At 37.6% G+C, this 16108-nt stretch overlaps 1 protein-coding gene across 4 annotated transcripts in view; it reads right to left on the reverse strand.

The window, feature by feature from the left end:
- The window catches only part of ZBTB25 (zinc finger and BTB domain containing 25), a 47249-nt gene that overhangs the window by 30243 nt on the left and 898 nt on the right, over positions 1-16108 (reverse strand). The window lies entirely within an intron of this gene.

Raw genomic sequence — 16108 nt, forward strand, 5'->3', positions numbered from 1 at the left:
TGAAAATCATGAACAAATAAAAAAGCTAGATGGGATATTTCAAGAAATCATAAAAGAAAACTGTCAAGATCTAAAAATAAAAGAGGATAAAGTAAAAACAGAATGGATCCATCCACCAATCACTACCTGAAAGAAAATCCAATTTGAAAACACCCAGGAATGTCACAGCCAAAACTCAGAGTGTGAAGGAAAAAATATCAGGTTAGCCAGAAAGAAAATATTCAAATACCAAAGAACCAAAGTCAGGTTCACAGAAGTCTATGGTGAAATTATAACAAAGAAGAGAAAATCCTAAAGGTGGTATTTCAAAAGGCAAAAAACATAGGCTTACAACCAAGAATGTTACCCTGTCAAAGTGAATACAATCTTATAGAAGAAACAGTAGAATAGAGGACTTCCAAGAATTCTTGATGAAAAGACTAGATAGAGCTGGGCAAAAGCTTGGAATATGACATGCCACAAGTCAAAATAGTATAAGGATGACCAAGAATAACCTATCAGGAAAAACTAAATATAATCCCAAAGGGAAAAAATAGAACATTAATGATGATACATGGAAAGGGTAGGGAATATCTAAGAAGTAGGACAGGATAAATGAGTAAGTAGTTATGGTAGCACAGTGACCAAAGCACTAGACTTCGAGTCAGGAAGACCTGAGTTCAAATTTGGCCTCAGATACTTACCAGTTGTGTGATCCTAGACAAGTCAACTTAATCCTATTTGCCTTACTTTCCTCATCTATAAAATAAGCTGAGGAAGGAAACGGCAAACCACTCCAGTATCCTAGCTAAGAAAACACCAAATGGGTCACAAAGAGTTGGACATGACTCAACAACAAAAATTATAAACAAAACAAACTCCCACCTAATAGGGAAGCAAAAAAGCTACCAGTGCAGTTAAAATGAGAAGGAAATCAAGAAACCAACCAAAAAAATCTTTGTAGCAAGTTTCTCTGAAAAGGCTCCCATTAGTGACTGATATATAAGGAACTGATTCAAAGTTATAAGAACAAAAGCTATTTTCCAACAGAAATATGGTCAAAGGACAGGAACAGTTTTCAAAAAAAGAAATATAACCTATCAACAACCTTATAAAAATGCTCCAAATCACTAATAATTAGAGAAATAAAAGCAACTCTGAGGTTGCATCACACTCATCAGATTGGCAAAAAATATGTCCCAGTAATTTTCCATTACATTCATATACTATAATTTGGTTTGCTGTTCCTCAATTGATGGGTACCCTCTTTATTTCTAGTTCTTTGCTATAGTAAAATATTGGAAGGGCTTCAGGAAAACAGATACACCAATGTACTACTAGGGGAGGTGAATTGTTCCTACCATTCTAGAAAGCAATTTGGAAAGCCCAAAAAGTCACTAAGCTGTTCATGCCTTCAGACCTAGAAAAAACACTACTAGGCAATTATACTAAAGAGTAGATTCTTTATGTAATGAAAAGCTGTGGAAATTAAGGGGACACCCATTAATTGGAAAATGGCTAAACAAATTTATATTATATGAATATAATGGAGAGCTATTGCATCTTGAGAAATTATGAAAAGGAGGGTTTCAGAGAAAACTGCTATGACTTGTATGAACTGATGCACAGTGAAATTAGCAAACCAAGGACAATTTGTACAATAACATTATAAGAAAAAAAAAAGATTTGAGAACTCTGATCAATGTAATTATCAATTAGCATTCCAGAGAGCTGCTGATGGAGCATACCATCCAACTTTTGACAGAGAGGTGATAGATTCAAAATGCAGATTTTTTTTTTTTTTTGGTGAGGCAATTGGGGTTAAGTGACTTGCCCGGGGTCACACAGCTAGTAAGTGTTAAGTGTCTGAGGCCGGATTTGAACTCAGGTACTCCTGACTCCAGGGCCGGTGCTCTATCCACTGCACCACCTAGCTGCCCCAATGCAGAATATTTTTAGCCACAGTCAATATGGTAATTTGATTTGTTTTATTATGCATATTGTTACAAGGGTTTTATTTTTCCTTTTTGTTTTCCAATGGGGAAAGGGTGAAAAGATAAGAATGAAAGGGATAGGGATAAGATAACTCCCCCCCCAAAAAAAAAGAAAGAAAAGAAAGTCATTGTGACATCTCTTTAAAAAATAGAAAAGACAGAAAGAAAAGACAAGCAGAACTTTAAAAGCTGAAGTCTGAATTTAGTATATATACTTAAAAAAGGAAAGCACAATATACACAACAGGAATCTGCAATTTCATTACAATCCTCTTTTTCTGTTCAATTATACAAATGGAAATACCCATTTACTTCAATGTTTGTTAAAATTCAGAATAAAAATAAATTTTTAAAAATCTAGCTCATGTCCTCTGACCATGCCTATACCACCAAAAAAAAAAAATCAAAGAAAGGACTCATATGAACAAAAATATCTATAGCAGCATTTTTTTTCCTGTAAAAAATAACCAGAAATAAAGCGGGTACCCATCAACTGGGGAACAGCAAACCAAATTATAGTATATGAATGTAATGGAAAATTACTGGGACAGAGTGACATATATAACAAAAAAAGGAGGGGACATGGGAAAGCTGAGACACTAATCTACTGTTGGAGTTGTGAAAAGATCCAACCATTCTGGAGAACAATTATAGCCCAAAGGGCTATAAAACTGTGCATGCCCTTTGATCCAGCAATATCTCTGCTAGGTTTATATCCCAAAGACATTCCAAAAAAGAGAAAAAGACCTACTTGTACAAAAATATTTATAGCAGCTCTTTTTTGTGGTGGCTAAGAATTGGAAATCAAAGGAATGCCTATCAATTGGGGAATGGCTAAACAAGCTGTGGTATATGATGGTGATGAAATATTATTGTGCTATATAAGAAATGACAGGCAAGATGATTTCAGAAAGACTTGTATGAACTGATGTATAGTAAAGTGAGCAGAACCAGGAGAAAATTGTGCACAGTGACAGCAACATTGTTTGAAGAACAGTGAATGACAACTATTCTCAGCAATACAATGATCCAAGACAATCCCAAAGGACTAATGATGAAGCATATTATCCACCTCCAAAGAAATAACTGATATTGATTGAACACATACTGAAACATGCTATTTTCACTTTCTTTCATTTTTTCTTTTATTCAAGTTTTCTTATACAAAATTATTAATATGGTAATGTTTTACATAATTGCACATGTATAACCTATATCTGATTGCTTACCACATCAAGGAGGGGAAAGGGGAGGGAGGGAAGGAGGGATAAAGGTGAACTCAAAACTTTAAATAAAAATGTTTATTATTTAAAATGCTATTAAAAAAGGTAAGTTAACAATTCAAAAAAATAAGAAAATTACTGGGACATAAGAAATAACAAAAAAGATTCAGAGGAAATTGAAAGGACTTATATAAATACATGCAATGAAATGAGTAGAACTAGGATAATTTATACATAAAGGAACAATGATCAATGAAGTAACCAGTCATGACTTCAGAAGACTTCTATTTCTCGCCTCTTGGTAGAGAGGTAACAGGTTAATGCAAAATGAGGTATAAGTTTTTACCTATGGACAATGCATAGGTTTTATCTTGGTTGACTATGGTTGTTTGTTACAAGGGAGGATTGTGTGTTTTTTTAAAGAGGGAAGAGTTATGGAAGGAGTGGTAAGGTAATGATAGTTACATCCTAAAAAGAAAAGGAAAATATTAGCTAATTGTTTTTAAAAATACATTAAAGGCTGCTAGGTGGCACAGTGGATAAAGCACCAGCCCTGGATTCAGGAGGACCTAAATTCAAATCTGACCTAAGACACTTGACACTTACTAGCTGTGTGACCCTGGGCAAGTCACTTAACCCTAACTGCCCTGCCAAAAAAAAAAAAAACAACATTAAAAAAATACATTAAAGGCAATAGAATGAGGTTCAGATGTAGAAACATAAGAACTACATTGTTGGAAATTGTTTATATACTTGACTAGGAATTTTTAAATGGCACACATGAAATCTGTAGAGGACACAAAGCTGGAACTGAAACCCAACACACTGCATGACTGAGTAAGGATCCAAAAAGATCTTGACAGGATCAACTATTAGACTGAATCTAGGATTGACATTCAATAAAAATAGCTGTAAAATCCTACACTTGGGTACAAAAAAAAAAAATCAATTTCCTAAGTACAAAATGAGATAGGCATGGTTAGACAGTAGTTTATCTTTAAAAGAGATGGGGATTTTACTTGGCCATAAACTTAATATTGTTCAGTAGTGTGATATGGCAACCCCCAAAAAATTATCTAATGAGATTTTGGTGAAGCATAGCTTCCAGGAATAAGGAGGTGATGGAATTTTTGTACTCTGACTTAATCAAACTACAAAAGGGATACTGTATTTAGCTCTGGAAACTAGTTTAGGAAGAATACTGCTAAGTTGGAGAGCTTCCAGAGGTCAGTCAGGAGAGTGAAAAGTCCAAGCTCTTTTGATAAATTGAAGGAACCAAGGGTGTTTAATCTGGAGAAGACTCAAGGACATGATAACTATCTTCAATGAACTCAATGGCTATCATAGGGAAAAGGAATCAGACTAGTTCTCTTTGGCCCCAGAGGGCTTAACTTCCACTGGAGGAGTTTGAGGGCAGGAAAAACTTCTAAACACTCAGAGGTATCTGAAAATAGAATGAGTGATCTTGGCCGGTCATGAGTTTCCCTTACTTGGAGGTCTTCAAGGAGGAGCCAGATACTTTATCCAGTATATGTTAAGGGGGATTTCTTTTCCAAGATGGGTTGGACCAAATGGCCACAGGGCTCTTCCAATTCTTCTAACATCTTAGGATGTTAATTTAATGTAATGGGATATTATTATGTTATAAAGAAGAACAAATATGAAGAATTTAACAACATGAGAAGACATCTATGAACAGATGAAGGGTAATGAAAGTAAAGGAACACATTACATATAATGACTATAATAAAGACAGGCAATAACACTAAAAACATTTGAACTATGATGAAAATCATAGATCCTAGAGATTCCTAATAAGGAAACATACGGCCCTGAGTAGAGAGATGATAAGAATGGAAAAGGCAAAGTTAACAATAAAACTTTTTTTAAAGTTAATGTATTTTTAATTTAGCCTTGCCAATAGTTTTGGTTTGTTTGTTTGTTTGGTTGGTTTTTGGTGAGGCGATTGGGGTTAAGTGACTTGCCCAGGGTCACACAGCTAGTAAGTGTTAAGTGTCCGAGGCCAGATTTGAACTCAGGTACTCCTGAATCCAGGGCTGGTGCTCTATCCACTGTACCACCTAGCTGCCCCGCCAATGGTTTTTTTAAAAAAAAGGAAACAAACATTTTTTATAGTTCTCACAATTAATTCCATAGCTGAAGAATCCAATGGAATTGAGGAACAGTAACCTGAAAAGGTATTCAGGCTTAGTTTTCTTTTTTTTGGTTAAACTTATTTATCAATCATCTTACTTCTTCCCTGTACCTGTGGTTATTATTTACTTAACTATCATATTAAGTCATAGTTTCTGGAAAATATAAAGAGGAGGGGAAATCACTACTCAAATTCAATTCTAGATAACTTTTCCCCCCTATTTTACATTAGAACTTCCAACAGATATCTGGATTGAACTTTTTGAATGTGAAGAAAATACAACACACCTAAAGGAATAAAATACTATTAAAAGTTACAAAACAAACAAATTTATGTTATTAAAACTATTATTTACTTCCAGAACAGGTTTTCAAAGGATGAGCAAGAGGCAGGATGGTTCCAATGTGGTGCTTTTAAGAAAAGCTATAGAGGGGGGACAGCTAGATGGCGCAGTGGATAGAGCACAGGCCCTGAATTCAGGAGTACCTGAGTTCAAATCTGGCCTCAGACACTTAACACTTACTAGCTGTGTGACCCTGGGCAAGTCACTTAACCCCAATTGCCCCACAAATAAAAAAAGAAAAGAAAGAAAAGCTATAGAGGGGCAAAGGAGGACCTGAGTTCAAATCTGGTCTCAGACACTTGACACTTACTAGCTGTGTGACCTTGGGCAAGTCACATAATCCTCATTGCCCCACAAAAAAAAAAAAAGAGAAAAGCAATAGTTGTGTTCCATTTTTTCAATGTATTTCTCTCACCAATATCTTTTATTATTTTTTTCTTGCAAAAGAATCAGCATGACAAGTTATCTCTTTATCAGTATCAAAAATACATTTGGGGATAAAGCACCGGCCCTGGAGTCAGGACTCCCTGAGTTCAAATCCGGCCTCAGACACTTGACACTTAACTAGCTGTGTGACCCTGGGCAAGTCACTTAACCCTCATTGCCCTGCAAAAACAAACAAACAAAACAAAACAAAATACATTTGGGGCAGCTGGGTGGTACAGTGGATGGAGCACCAGCCCTGGATTCAGGAGGACCTGAGTTCAAATCCGGCCTCAGACACTTGACACTTACTAGCTGTGTGACCCTGGGCAAGTCGCTTAACCCCAATTGCCTCACTAAAAAAAAAAATACATTTGACAATAATTAGTGGAAATTTGAAATCAGCTGTCAAGTTTAAGAAAAAGATGGTTTACTGAATTAAATGACAGCATATCAATGATTACAAAGACATGAGCCAGAATGATAACAGTAGAGGGAAATTTAAAAGTGTACACATAGCTAAGTAGTGCAATGGATAAAGTACCATTATTTGTCTCACAGAGTTGCTTCGAGGATCAATTATGTAGGCGAGAATACTTTGTAATAACAAAAACCTGGGTGCAGGAGTTAAAGGCAGATCCCAAACTTACCTTAGCAAGATCTCACCCCACTGAGTCTGGGACCTGAAGTCACACAGGGAACCAGATGATGTGGGATAGAATTTGGGGTCAAATTGATTGTGAGTTGTCCCAAAAGAATTAGAAGACTCAGTGACTCAGTTTCCCAAGTTTTATTGCAATACTATGGGTGACCACAGGGAGAGAACCAGAATATTGGAAAGGCATCTCTCAAATAAGGAAAGGAAAGAGTTATATTTATAGTATAGATATATTATCAGTCTCATTATAATAATCTCCACCTCTGGGAGGTACAGGGGAGGGCTTATCCTAATTTGGAGTTCCTGGGGTCCTAAGCCAATCCCCGAGTCGGGTACCTTTTTCTGTGGAGGTGTGTTTTGGGGGTTCACATGTCATAAGGTGAATCTGGGGACAAATTTGGCCTTTTCTGCGCATGTCTCTTTCTGATTCCCATGGCTAGTTTCAAAATATAATCATTTTTCATTAGAATTTCTATAGGCTGTCTTTTTCCTTTATTGTTATTTTGACCTGACTCGTTCTGGTCCGTTATGGATGTTGATCACTATGGGTATGATACCTAACATAAGTTATCCATTAACTGGGATCTGACTCCCTTTTAGAGCTAATATCTGTATTAGAGCTTGGGTCTTAGAAATTTTTCTATTAACCCTTTTCTGTCTCCTACATCATTAGGATTATATAATTATTGAGGCAGGTAGGTGGCACAGTGAATAGAGTGCTGGGCCTGGAGTCAGGAAGACTTGAGTTTAAATCCAGCCTCACACACTCACTAGCTGTGTGACCCTGGGTAAGTCACTTAATTCTGTTTGCCTCCGTTTTCCTCATCTGTAAAATGAGCTAGAGAAGGAAATGGCAAACCACTCCAATATTTCTGCCAAGAAAAGCCCAAATAGGGTCACAAAGATTAAGACACAACTGAAAACAACTGAACAACACTTGGAGTGTGGGTTCTGGTCTTTGAGACAGAGACCAGTGACTAAGAGTCTTCCCCCACTTTTCACTCTGGGAGGCAGAAAGCGCATTTCATAGAATAAACCTGCATGGACCACAGCAGATCTCCTTATGTTATCTCCCTTCCCCAAGCCCATCTATCTTCTAAATGTCTCTGTCACTGCCAGGAATAGCATCAGTAAATCCAGGTTCACAACCTCACAGTGAACCGTGATCATCTCTCATCCCATGTAACCAATCAGATGACAAGTCTTCCTATCTCTTAAATACACGTCCCCTTCTCTCTATTTACACAGCCATCACTTTAGGTAAGGCCTCTATCACCTCTCCCTTGGATAACTGTGACAGCCTCCTCAAGGGTCTCCTTGCCTCAAGTCTCTTTCCTTCCCCTATCCCTTCAATCAAAGCTGCCCAGTGATATTCCTCAAGTATAGATATAACCTTATACCTGTCCTACTCAATAAATTTCAGTAGCTCTCTACTGACTATGGGGTTAAGAATTATTCTATACTGGGGGCAGCTAGGTGGCACAGTGGATAGAGCACCGGCCCTGGAGTCAGGAATACCTGAGTTCAAATCCGGCCTCAGACACTTAACACTTACTAGCTGTGTGACCCTGGGCAAGTCACTTAACCCCAATTGCCTCACTAAAAAAAAGAAAAAAAAAAAGAATTATTCTCTATTATAGTGAGTGGCACAGTGGATAGAGCACCAGTCCTGGAGTCAGGAGGACATGAGCTCAAATCTGGCTTCAGATACTTACTAGAAGTGTGACCCTGGGCAAGTCACTTAACTCTGACTGCCTTTAAAAAAAACCCTATAACGTGAATAATTATTAAAAAGGGTAGTATAGGGGCAGCTAGACGGCGCAGTGGTTAAAGCGCCGGGCCTGGATTCAGGGGTACCTGAGTTCAAATCCGGCCTCAGACACTTGACACTTACTAGCTGTGTGACCCTGGGCAAGTCACTTAACCCTCATTGCTCTGCCCCCCCCCAAAGGGTATTATAACTAATTTACAAATAAGTACATATATATTAGGGATACCTACTCAAAAATGTTTTGCTGATAGGAAAACACTATCAAAAAAGTTTGGAGACCACTGCCTTAGGGCACTTCAAGGTTGACTATCTATATAGTAATAGAAACAGTCTTCCCCTGATGTTACCCATCAACATGGAACACAAGTGTTAAAGAAAATTGTGGGGGGCAGCTAGGTGGCACAGTGGATAAAGCACTGGCCCTGGATTCAGGAGGACCTGAGTTCAAATCCAGCCTCAGACACTTGACACTTACTAGCTGTGTGACCCTGGGCAAGTCACTTAACCCTCATTGCCCCACCCAAAAAAAGAAAGAAAGAAAGAAAATTGTGGATTTTACCAAGATAAGGTCAAAATGGATACATGACCTAGCTATAAAAGAAAACATCATAAGTAAATTATTAGAACATGGAACATATTACCTATCAGACTTATGAATAGAATAATTTATAAATAAACAAGAGATAAGAAAGCTTTATGAGATAAAAAGTGGATCATTTTGATTATATTAAATTAATTTTTTTGCATAAAAGTATTTTATTATTTTCCAGTTACATGTAGAGATAGTTTTCAACATTTGTTTTTATAAGATTTCTAGTTTCAAATTTTTCTCCCTCCTCCCTCCCCAAGACAGCAAGTAATCTGATAGAGGTTATATATATATACACAATCACATTAAACATATTTCTGTATTACTCATGCTATGAAAGAAGAATCAGAGCAAAAAGGGAAAACCTCAAAAAAGAAAAAAATAGAAATAGTATGGTTCAATCTGCATCTAGGTTCCATAGTTCTTTTTTTCTGGATTTGGAGAGCATTTTCCATCATAAGTCCATTGTATTGCTGAGAAGAGTCAAGTCTATCGCAGTTGATCAACACACAATGTTGTTCATACTGTGTACAATGTTCTCCTGGTTCTGCTCATCTCACTCAGCATCAGTTCATGTAAGTCCTTACAGGTTTCTCTGAAATTCCCCCTGCTCATTGTTTCTTACAGCACAATAGTATTCCATTACATTCATATACCACAACTTGTTCAACCATTCTCCAATCGATGGGCATCCCCTCAGTTTCCAATTCCTTGCCACCACAAAAAAAGCAGCTATAAATATTTTTGTACATGTGGGTCCTTTTCCCTGATTATGTTAAATTTAAAAGCTTTGTGCAAATAAAACCAATGCAGCCAATATTAGAAGGAAAGAAGAAAATTGGGGGAAATGTTTTATAGACAGTTTCTTGGATAAAGGTCTCATATCTCAAATGCATAGAGAACTTTGTCAAATTTTAAGAATGAATCATTCCCCAATTGATAAATGATCAAAGGAAATGAAAAGGCAGTTTTTTGAAGAAGAAATTAAAGCTATATATAGTCACATAAAATGCCCTGAATCATTATTGATGAAAGAAATCCAAATTAAAACAACTTTGAGATATCTCACGGCTACCAAATTGGCTAAAATGATAGAAAGGGAAACTAACAAGTGTTGGAGGGGATGTGGAAAAATTGGGACACTCTTAATACACTACTGGTACAATTGTGAACTGATCCAACCACTTTGGAGAGCCATCTGGAATTATGCCCAAAGAGTTAAAATCTGTGTGCAGCCTTTGATATACATAAAACTACTATTAAGTTTGTTTCCCAAAGTGATCAGGAAAAAAGGAAAAGAACTTATGCATTCTAAAATATTTATAGCAGCTCTCTCTTTTTTTAATTTTTTTAAAATTTTTTTTTAGTGAGGCAATTGGGGTTAAGTGACTTGCCCATGGTCACACAGCTAGTAAGTGTTAAGTGTCCAAGGCCAGATTTGAACTCAGGTCCTCCTGAATCCAGGGCCAGTGCTCTATCCACTGTGCCACCTAGCTGCCCCTATAGCAGCTCTCTTGGTGGCTGCAAAGAACTAGAAATTGAGGGGATGTCCATCAGTTGGGGAATTACTAAACAAGTTGTGGTATATGATTGTGATGGAATACTCTTGTGCTGTGAGAAATGAGGAGCACGGGGGCAGCTAGGTGGTAGGATAAATCTTGGGTCCTTGATTCAAGAGGACCTGAGTTCAAATCCGACCTCAGATACTTGACACTTACTAGCTGTGTGACCCTGGGCAAGTCATTTAACCCTCACTGATGAGAGAGAGAGAGAGAGAGAGAGAGAGAGAGAGAGAGAGAGAGAGAGAGAGAGAGAGAAGAAATGACAAGCAGTTTGATTTTTAGAAAAACATGGAAAGACTTGCATGAAATAATGAAGAGTGAAATAAGCAGAACCAAGAGAATGTTGTATGCAGTAATAGCAATATTTTTGAATAACAGTGAATGACTAAGTTATTCTGAGTATTATAAGTACTCAAATCAACTACGAAGAACCTATGAAGGAAGGTGCTATGTATTTCCAGAGAAAGAACTGATAAACAGAAGTATGTATAGTAGGTGGTCTTCTCTAGTGCAGTATGAGGGAGACAGTTTAGAACTTGAAATTTTTTAAAGAAAGAAAACTGGATTAACCAAATAGCATTGAAGAGATATATGATGGGAGTAACTACTGAAGAAGTATCCCCATCAGTGTGATCCACTGAAGTATTAAAACCATGTGAAATGTGGTCATTTTTGTATTTATGTAACCTCCTTGGCTAGCTTTCTTTCCTTCTTTTCTTTTTCTTATGATGAATACAAACATCTATGAAAGCACAATTCAAATTCTCTTTTGTGAATCTTTACTACATCATCTCTACCAAGACCTATATAGTCCAATGTCTATAATAGGTACTTCATTCATTTATTCACCTCTCAACGAATAATTTGTTATAATCAGGATCTTTCTGTCATTGACCTCCTCAGACTTGACTTAATTCTCAAAAATGAGAAATGAAGGATTAGGCAGCCTATTGCACAACAAAATAAATATATCAGATGGTTTGTCAAGTTAAAAGAAACCTGCCTATTGATAATATTTTGTTGATCTGAATGCTTATATGGAACCTGAATACCCTTTTAGACAAGAACAAAATTCTGATGTCTTCAGGGAAAATTCTGAGTTAACCGTATTAACCACTGTTTTTGGATAGAAGCGTCAAGATTGATCAGGTCTATGTAAGCCCAGAGCTTTAAGATATGAGCCACAGGTTACATTTTATATTTATTCCCCACTATATTGCAAATTCCCTGAAGAAAGGAATCATTTTCATTCTTTGTCTTCTTGTTCCCTACTCATAGTACAATGCTTTGCATGTAGTGAGTGTTTAATAAATGTTTAATGAACTAAATTCTCCCTTAGGTTCCTTCTGGCCATATGAATATGTTGCAGAGGGGCTAATACACATTTTGGGGCCCATAAATACACAAAATGAAAGGTCCACAAATTTAAAATGCCTGACATAATAATCTTGCATTTGTATAATGTTTTATACTTTTCATAGGGTTTCTATCTACATTGATGTAAGGTGCTCATAGAAATATGTATGCTAAAACAAAAAAGTGTGTGTGTGTGTGTGTGTGTGTGTGTGTAATATGAGGCACTGTAGAAATCAGTTTATTCTGGAACAGTCAAGAAGCCAGAAGGTGTACTTAGGTCACCATTTCTTTTTTTTCTTTTTTGGCGGGGCAATGAGAGTTAAGTGACTTGCCCAGGATCACACAGCTAGTAAGTATCAAGTGTATAAGGTTGAATTTGAACTCAGGTCCTCCTGAATCCGGGGCTGGTGCTTTATCTACTGTGCCATCTAGCTGCCCCTAGGTCAGTATTTCTAACTCTAATATTCTGAGGTTAGTAAATTCTCTTTATGTCAGAGGAATGCAAAATGTAATAAAGATAAATATTCCCAAAAAATCAATAACAAACTACTTCAGATCACAAACCCCAAGATCAGTTCCTTGTAAGCTAGTAAAAGAATATTATCATTTTGAGAATTAACTTCTAACTCCCTATACTTATGTCCACATTACCTAAGTTGGGGGCAAAAATCCAAAGACTGAAACCAATGATCAAAGTATCCATATGAGATAAGTGTAGGAATTCCCTTTAATATATATAAAAAAATTTAGAATATTGATGGACAGGGCAGGAGGGATGAGAGGAAAAGATGCTCCAGAAATCCTTAAGAGAGTCAGGAGGGGCAGCTAGGTGGTGCAGTGAATAGAGCACCGGCCCTGGAGTCAGGAGTACCTGAGTTCAAATCCAGCCTCAGACACTTAACACTTACTAGCTGTGTGACCCTGGGCAAGTCACTTAACCCCAATTGCCTCACTAAAAAACAAAAAAACCCCAAAAGAGTCAGGAAAAGTGTGACTTGGCAACTTCCGGAATGGTCATGTTCAGTTCTCTGCACCTATCACACAGCTCCCAGGGTATTCAGTGAAGCCCTCTGAAGTATGTCAAAAAAAGAATGCTAACACCAGTGAAGTGGATGGAGCACTGGGGTTGGAATCAGGGAGGCTCATCTTCCCAAGTTCAAATCCTACCTCAGACACTTATTAGCTGTGTGACCCTGGGCAAGTCACTTAACCCTATTTGCTTCAGTTTCCTCATCTGTAAAATGAGCTGCAGAAGGAAATGGGAAAACTAATTCCAAACTCTATTTTTGCCAAGAAAATCCCAAATGGGGTCACAAAGAGTCAGACATGACTTAACACCCACCATCCCCAGAGAAAAGTATAAATGAGCCTAGCACTCTTTCCCCTCTCATCTCCACCTCCTGGCTTCCCTGATTTCCTTTAGTTGTCAGCTAAAGTTCCACCTTTTGCAGGAAGCCTTTCTGAGTCCCCTTAGCATTAGTGCCTTGCCTCTTTTGATCTATGGCTAACAATATGCAGAACTTGTTCCTACATAGTTGTCTACATGTTGTCTCATCCATTTAACTGTTAGTTCTTTGAGAGTAGGGATTTTCTTTTGCTTTACTTTATCATCAGCACTTAGAACAGTACTTAATAAATGCTAGTTAACTGACTGACTAAAAACACCAGCAACCTTCAAGAGAAAAGAATAAGAAAAAAATATACTTGCTTAGGTAATTAAAAAAGAGAAGTATGCTTTGGGGGGGGGGGGGCTAGGGAGATAAAGAACCTGTGATTTCATCAATCTGAGGATTTTCCTCCAGGTGTAGAATCTCCCTTCACTGATGCAGATCAACAACTCATCTGCCAAATATGACAACTCGTTCATAATCCCACAAGTAATGTATGTCAGAGGCAGGCACTGAACCCCAACTCTGGAATAAGTTTCCCCTATTATACCAGGGTACCTCTCTTTTATTACTCATGAATAGAAAGTAGAATCAATAGGTATCTAAAGAAAAAAAGGGATCTAAGAAAACAGCAATGTAAAATGTAAAGCCACACCCATAGCACAATGCTAGCTTGGAAAGGATCTGATATGACGAGTCTTCTTTCCCGATCCAACTACATGATACATCAGGAAGTCTCTCAGTTTCTTCTTGTAATATTATCATATGTTAATGATATATATTATTATATGTATAACATTACAAATCAACTTATTACAGAAAGCAAATCAATTGCAGAGAGTTCATAGAATAAATAACTATAGTATGATAGAACTGTAAAGCCAAAATGTTCAATTATAGCTTGGAATTAACACAAGGGAAGAAAATAATTCAATGAATAATTTTACCTTCTTTTCTCTCCCCACCTTCAATAACTTAGCAAGCAAGGAGGACTGCAATGTTTTCTACTGTAGATTTTTTTTTTTAATTAGAAGGAATAACATTGTCTTCACAGAATTCACTTGGAAGCAATATAAAGCCCGGAACTCTTTTCTGGACCTAATCCATTTTATAAAATGGATGAATTTTTCATTACCAAGTGTGATACCTCCAGGTCACATTAAATCAATTCACTATAATAGCAGAGAAAGTATTATGTAACACTTCCCAGCAGAGCCCTGACCAGGACTTTTTTTTTTAATGGCCCAGACACTTAGGCCCCTCCTCCCATCTAGACAGCCTGGCTCCTTTAGCATCCCCCAACTCTGGGGCTGGGATAGAAAGAGTGCCACTACACTTTTCAAGGGCAATAGAGAGTCCTGGAACCACAGGCGCCAATAACCCAGTCACAGGCCTCTTCCCTCGGCCTTCCTTCCCCATCCCAAGGGGGAGGGAGGAGACAGCAACTGCCCTCCCCATAAATAATGCACATTCAAATGGGGCCTGCCCCAGGCCAAATATGAGGCAGGCAAAGTGGTTCCCATCCATCCCTCTTCTCTAAGCACTCAGGTTCTAAATATTAAGGCTCCCAGTCCTCATTTATTCATTCATTTAACAAATATTCATGGATTAGGACTTAAAAAATAAACCACGTAAGGGGCAGCTAGGTGGCGCAGTGGATAAAGCACCGACCCTGGATTCAGGAGAACCTGAGTTCAAAGCCAGTCTCTGATACTTGACACTTACTAGCTGTGTGACCCTGGGCAACTCACTTAACCCTCATTGCCCCGCAAAAAAATAAAAAAATTAAAAATAAGCCACTTGGCTGAGGCTTGTAAAAATAGGAATCAGAAAGGGTTTTCTAGTTGACTCTGTAAGTAAAAATCCCAAGATGGAAATGTCTAGGGAACATTTAGTCCAGTTTAAGGACAGCTACAGATGAAGATTACTGAGAAGGAAGCCTCAAAGAGTAGGATGGGGCCTGTTTGGGAATATTCTTAAAAGATATCCATTAATTCTCAGTACCTAAAGTAGCAAAAGGTCTATCAAAGCCTTCATAATGATGAGAATTTCAAAAGCACTTAACAAGCCCTAAGGGGAGGTTTTGGGAGGGGCTGACACATTTCTGCCCCTCAAATTACAACACAGGTAGTCTTTGTTCACTTGCTACTATCTAGTTTGACCCTAAACTTCCCACTCTACATAATGTTCACATTGGCATATGCTAGCACTGGTTGAAAGTCTGTAATTAAATATTCATTCATTTCTTTCACAATTTAAGTGCCCACTATGTGAAAGTTATGATGTAGAGAAAAGGAAAATGACCCTAGAAGTCAGGAAATGGCACTACACTATTTTGTAGCCTTAGGTAAAAATGTTTAATTAAAATCTCTGGGCCTCAGTTTCCTCAATTGAGGGAGATGGCCTGGATTCCAGGTCTAACATTCTCAACCGTACTTTTGACGCTTAAGAAATCCCTGTGGAAGAGAAGGAATGAAGGGATTTGAGAGACCTCAGGAAGAGCTACTGGCCTAATCTGTATGGAGTATTTGGGGAGGGTGGAGAAACTGGATGGAAATAGGTAAATGATGATGACACCTGTAAATAAATGGTACCAAAGAAAAGTAACGTCAGGTGGACACTTGACTGGATTAAACTAAACTTGTAAACCAAGGTGATGACAATAAAC

The sequence above is a fragment of the Dromiciops gliroides genome, chromosome 2 (assembly GCF_019393635.1).
Source record: "Dromiciops gliroides isolate mDroGli1 chromosome 2, mDroGli1.pri, whole genome shotgun sequence".
NCBI lineage: Eukaryota > Metazoa > Chordata > Mammalia > Microbiotheria > Microbiotheriidae > Dromiciops > Dromiciops gliroides.